The sequence below is a fragment of the Pezoporus flaviventris genome, unplaced genomic scaffold (genome assembly GCF_033815535.1).
Source record: "Pezoporus flaviventris isolate CSIRO_AGI_PZ_B2104156 unplaced genomic scaffold, CSIRO_AGI_Pfla_v1 ptg000007l, whole genome shotgun sequence".
In the NCBI taxonomy this organism is placed as follows: Eukaryota; Metazoa; Chordata; class Aves; order Psittaciformes; family Psittacidae; genus Pezoporus; species Pezoporus flaviventris.
Window position 1 is genome coordinate 13,777,808 of NW_026892555.1, and position 6,606 is coordinate 13,784,413.

Below are 6,606 nucleotides of genomic sequence, written 5' to 3' on the forward strand. Positions count from 1 at the left end.
AATGCAAAAATAATGGGTTTATGCCATTAGAGGTCCACATGCTGCCTCCACATGTCAGCTGTACAAACACTTCCCTGGAAGCTGTGAGCCAAGGAGCGGGTGGTGTCTCGAACACCTTCCTGAACAGCCGCTGACAGGTGGCAGAAATACATGTTTTTTCCACAATGTGCTGACACCTCTGCCTCTCTAATGTCATTTTCTCAAGAGCCTTTTCCCAGGTGCTTATATTCAACTGTGCACCTTTATAAGACCCTTTGGTGGAGAAGATCGGTTTTCTAGCTCATTCCTAAGACTTCCTAACTTTCTCTGGACATCAAATACTTGCTCTTTAATGTTGCAGCCACTTACTGGACCTGACAATGTGGATGACTGTCAGGGCTGGTTTGAGAAGAGACTCAGGTCCAAGGATGAATAGTAAGGGTCAGGGCATTTGCAGAAGTTTCCAAGACAGAAGTACCACATTGTTTACCATCCCAGAAATGCCATGAAGTAGCAATTTTAATCTGCTGCAAGGAGGGATGAAGGAAGGAAGGGGAAGGAAGGTAGTCTTTCCAGGTCTGCACCTTGGAACTTAACACAGGCTTATAATTCATACCCAACAATGGCTTCTGCTGGCTCCCCATCCCATAAATACCACCATTATCACAGTGTTCCTCTGTGCTTCTCAACTCATCTTGTTGATTAGAAAGCGCCAACATCTCTGCCCCTCTACTCTGCTCTTGTGAGACCTCACCTGGAGTACTGTGCGCAGTTCTGGTGTCCTCAACATAAAAAGGACATGGAACTGTTGGAACAAGTCCAGAGGAGGGCCACGAGGATGATCAGGGGACTGGAGCACCTCCCGTATGAAGACAGGCTGAGAAAGTTGGGGCTGTTCAGCCTGGAGAAGAGAAGGCTGCGTGGAGACCTCATAGCAGCCTTCCAGTATCTGAAGGGGACCTATAGGGATGCTGGGGATGGACTCTTCATTAGGGACTGTAGTGATAGGAAGAGGGGTAACGGGTTCAAACTTAAACAGGGGAAGTTTAGATTGGATATAAGGAAGAATTTCTTTCCTGTTAGGGAGGTGAGGCACTGGAATGGGCTGTCAAGGGAGTTTGTGAATGCTCCATCCCTGGCGGTGTTTAAGGCTAGGTTAGATGAGGCCTTGGGTGACATGGTTTAGTGTGAGGTGTCCCTGCCCATTGCAGGGGGCTTGGAACTTGATGATCTTACCATCCTTTCCAACCCTAACTATTCTATGATTCTATGATGCTATCTTAAGGTCCTTTCCAACACCAACTATTCTATGATTCTATGATTGATTCTATGAGCATCCTATCACAGACTAGAGATGCCTGAAAAATAAACCTGGCCTGGGACCTGATTTGCAATAGATCTCAGTCTTCCTAAGGTGATAAGCAAAAGTATCAGGTCTAAGCACCCTCAATTTAAGGAAAATTTAAAACCCATCCCAGAAGATTACGGTTAAAGCCTGCTTCTGTTTCAAATCACTGGAAGCATGTAACTTTTTTTTACAGTTTCCACCATTTTGCAAAAAGGTCATGAGCCTCAGGTGCATACCAGCAGAACAACACCATAGATCATTCAAGCATTCAATCTAGACCTTTGTTTTTTGTTTATTGTTGTCAGCGCTGTTGGTTGTGCTTCTCAGGAGACAGGCTGTGAGGCAGGATAGACAGAAATCTCTTCAGAGCTTTCTGCAAAGACTTGGGTTTCCTCTTTATGCAGACTCTGAAACTCATTAAGAGAGAGACAGCAGCTGTCTGTGGAATTTCTGCTTCAGAGAAATTATTCAGACCATCTCAATAAATTCATCTTCAGCTTTCAATAATAATGAAGCTTGTTTCTGAGCCTACATTAAAAACGTCACATATCCAATCTCACCAGTTCTGATGACCCTCGTCAAGGACAGTTCTCAAGATTTGCGTCCAATGCAGATGTGTGAGGCATCACACTTTGCAAATGAAAGCTCTTCGTCACTATTATCCAAAATCTCCATTAGTGAAAAAAGCATATCCTTGATCCCATTTCAACCTTAATCAGCCACACTTTAAACGCGAAAAGAAACCCAGCCCATCACAAAAACCTTCTCATCTTGTCATTATGGGAGTAGATATTGACAGCTTAAATGTACAGAGTGAAATTTGGTGCATCTATTAATTGAAAATGCCAGTGAAGTCAGTCAATTTTATTAGGCATGACACATCTTAGAGATCATCTGCAAAGTTCTTCACCTTTCTCTGGCATCAACTTGATCAGCTCTGTACTGCATTGTCTTCAACCTAGGGATTCAGGCATTTGTGATTCCTGGTTCTTGAAGACTACAGTTTTTGCATTTAAGTGGGAATGGGCTTTTTCACCCAAAAAAGCTCCAGTGCCTACAACTGGAACCTTTCCAGTGATCTGTCGTTTTGGGATCCAAGTCTGGAGGCAAGACAAATCGAGAGAAAAAGCACTTCCCTCTTCTTGTGAAACTAGCAATGCAGTAACCTTTTATAAGTGACTGTCAGAGGAAAATATCTACCCTGATTTAGAGCAAATTTAAAAATCATTACAAGGATGTTAATGTTCAATATTTTAAAATACTGAATTTTTAAACAACAAATATATTTATCTTGGTTTTGATGCCAATATTTCAGAAGAATGGAGACTTTTGATAGCCACTGATTATGTCTCTACTGAGCGGTAGAATTTCAAACTACACAAAGTAGTTGGGGAGAAAAAGACTTTACTTTTCAGGGCCTTGTCAAAGAACTTGGAGTTTGCACTGGGAGTAGGGATTTAGCAGGAACATAGCATGGTACCATTTTGTGGTGCACAACATTACCTCCAACGGTAAGTCTGTGCTGCTACTGAATCAAGTGAGAATTCTCCTACGGAGGCCAGACCCTTAAGTCAGGAATATCAGTCACCCACTCCCCATGTGGGGAAGTGTCCAAGCTCGTTCACAGTTTCCCTCAGTGAAGTCAATTGTCTGAGGCATCCCTTCCCAGGACAGACATCTCTGGAGGAGCTCAAGTCCTTTCTAAGGATAGTGGGAGAGCACAGGGTGCCCAGGCTGATCAGGGAGCACACTAGTAAGTACACAAGGAGATGTGGGATGAATCTAGACCACAGCATGGGGGTCCTGAAAAATACCAAAGATACGAGCCTTGCACAGCTACAAACTTCATATGGCCCTTACTAGGCCTCTTGAAGGTTTTGTTTCTCCAAGGTGTGGAAGAATGGGATCTAATCAGCATGGTCACAGAAAAAGTGAGGTTTAGCACTTTTTGTCCTTCTTTTATCTTATTTATTCAACTCTTTCTTAATCTCAGTTCCTTAGTGCCCACATTTCAGAAGTACTCTGAATCAGCTTTCCAGTGTCTCGTCTCTCACAGTTGATTTCACATTGTCCAAATAATTCAGCTCTTATTTAGTTCCTTGGAGGGACCAGAGCTTCCGAAGTACGTAATGCCAAAAAATATTGTTTGGATACAGCTGCTTTGCTTTTCTGAGTGTCTGGCAAGCTACTTTGGTGTCTGAGTGTCCCAAAAGTCCTGTCCAGGAGTAGCATGGGGTGTTCTCTTAGAAGAAGTTTTTCATTCTAGGCTGTAGCTTAAAAGAAAAAGACAATACAGTTGAAAAACAAATGCTAATGACTCCTCAGATGTTCTTGTCAAAGAGTGTGTCAGCTGTTGTTGTAAAAATATATTATTATCTTTCTCTGAACACTTTGTGGTTTTCAGTCTCTTTTCCATTGCTGTTGCAAAAGGCTTCAGCTTGGTTTTGTTTTTATGATGTCTGAAGTTGGTTGGGGAATTAAGCCTGTAATTGCATTGCTAACAAGTATTTCTTAGATACATTTATTTTTCCTTCGGGACAGAGACCGTTAGGAAGAGAGTACACATATTTTGGCAGCAGAAGAGGCAGCTATGACATTTGGTTCCTAAGTTACTACCTGGATATAATTTTAATTGTTTTCTTCTACTAATAAAATGTGGTAACTTTACTGCATTAGTTCCTTTATTACATTTCCAGCATACATTTCATTGTCATGTTCTTCCTAAGTATATTTGGGTCATGAAGATGCAATACATATTGAGAGCAGTTTGTTAAAGACACAAGGGGTTCTGCATTATTTCTTACTGGTGCAAAGCTAATTGTTTTTTCTCTGGTGCTGCTGCATATATATGTATTTTCCATTTTATCATCCCTGTAATTGCAGTTTGAGTTAGGAAAAGGACAAAATAACCTGGTAAAAGCATTTGCAGGGACATCCTGCGTAAAGGCTTCCCAGCAACCAGGATTTCTCAAGCCTGTCAAACTGCAGTTGGTGTTTGAATAGTCCTTTTTGCCTGCTCAATGCAGGCACTGGCCATCGCTCAAGCACATTTCCTTTCCTGCAGGACTTCTAAACCTTTCTTTACAATAGTGTGTGATACTACTGGGAGGGAGGGAGGAAACTGGGGCTTACAATTCAAGAATATGAGACTTTGAAAAAGTGAGCTGCTTTTGTTGACTCCCTTTCCAGTTTATGAGTACTTACAACATGCTCAGGCACCAGAGATGGGCACACCCAGGGCTCCCCAGGCACACCAGCACACTTGTGTCACTGCACAGAGACAGCGTGCCTAAAACTTCTTGGTGAAATGCAGCCCATTCTGTCTCCTGCAAATTGCTACGTTGGTAAGATCTTCTCTAGAGCCATGTGTTTTGTCTCCCTTTTCTTCTAAAGAAAAAATGGAAAATCCAGCGTAAGTCCTATGCTGGAAGTTCAAAGACTGCAACTCTTGCACTGTATTATGGCATGCAGCGATGTATCCGTGTAAGGGATCCAAATGGGTCACACTGGCTGTCTTTCAAGGCAGACAATACCAGGGGGTCCTGGATCCAGCCTCTCAGAATGCAGCACATATGTGATCCCCAGGCAGCGCTCACCTGGACTCCTAGCCAGGATGAAGGGACATCAACCTTGCAGCTTTGAAGCTCAGCGTATGGAAATAATTGGAAGGCTTCTAGTTTAGGGAAGCAAAATGCACTAGATAAGCTATAATTTTAATGGCATTTTCCACACATGCATACCTCTCAGCTGCCTACCATAAGCCTGTTTCCTGCCCGGGTTCTCTGGATACCTTTTATATGGTGCATATACAGCATCTGGAAATTAAATGAAGAGTTAAATAATGGCTCTCTTGTGCACGGAGCACAATAAAAATTACACAGTGAGTTTTTTTTATAACTTTTTAAATATAATAAAGTTAAAGAGACTGAATGCTGGTTTTATGATATGAGATTTCCAGATTGCTCCCCAGTCAGCAACAAGCTATTCATAATCTTTTATTATAGCATTGTCGCAATGACTGTAATCAAATCCCTGAGCTACCTGGTTATACCAGGGGTACTCTGAAGCTGGTAAACACTGATAAGTTTGCATTTAATATGACATTTAAAGAGTCTGGCTCTTGTTTTTTCTAATATTAAAAACTTGATGATAAATTTGGATCTAGTTTCCTCTTTTAAAATTATCTGGGTTTTGTCAATATCTTTAGGATACAGCATGTAAGCCAATTGGGTAAAATACTGATTAAGAGTTTCTAGTATGAAAAAAACCTCTTCACCAGTCTCCCTGCACACTTCCCCACTGTCCAGAGTTTTCAAACACCAATTTAAAGTTGATCTGAGCAAAATCTGGCAGGAAGGCATCTAAAAGCATGCTGATTGTTGCAAAGGTTGGTCCAACCCTCCTGCTAGGCTTTTGCTGCATAGAAATGCTAATACACTGCAACATCAGCTGGACCCCAAATCCTGCAGAGCATTTGGGCTAATCTCATACCAAGGGGTGAATCAGAGGGTTGGCTTTGGTGCCCCATCCTATGTGTTCCTAGCATTTAGAGTGCCACCTTGTAAAAATAGGCCTTCTATTGGGGTTTGAACGCATCAGTAAATGAAGTACTTGTTCCAGGTCATCTGTGTGCTAGTGCTGCAGCACAGCATCATAGCCATGAGGTTTGCATTTAGAAAACGTAAATCTTCTCCACTCACTAGCACCAAAATCAGAACAACTCTTCCCCATTTTCAGCCCCATGGCTGGACGACCCATTCCTGCACAGCTTATACACACTCTTCTAGCTTCCTCTTAAAAGCTTCCAATGACGGATACTCCTCATGCAATCTATTTCTGTGCTTAATTACTCTTGCTATTAGAAAGCTTTTCCTAATGCCTAACTTAAACCTCACGGTAATTTAAGCCATTATTTCATAATGGAGAATTAATTCCTTCCCTCTCTACAGCTTATGTCTTTTATGTCTTAGAAGCCACAGTCATGCCTCTCTGTTCTTTTCCTTCAGCAAACAGCTCTGGTTCCTTTGGGCTGTGGTTTTGGACCATTCTCCCTGGACACTCACCAGTGCATCGCTCCTGAGCCGCAGCGGCTGGGCACATGCTCCGGCTGGGGCCATGCCAGGGCTGAAAGAAGAAAGATTTCCACTCTGTGTTACATCGACAAAATCCTGTTTATATATCTCATAGCAATAGATTCTTCTTTGGGAAACAGGATAATGTTACTGACTTTGTTTCACCTTGGTCCTCCCCGCAGGCAAATCTGTTATACTGATGCTTAC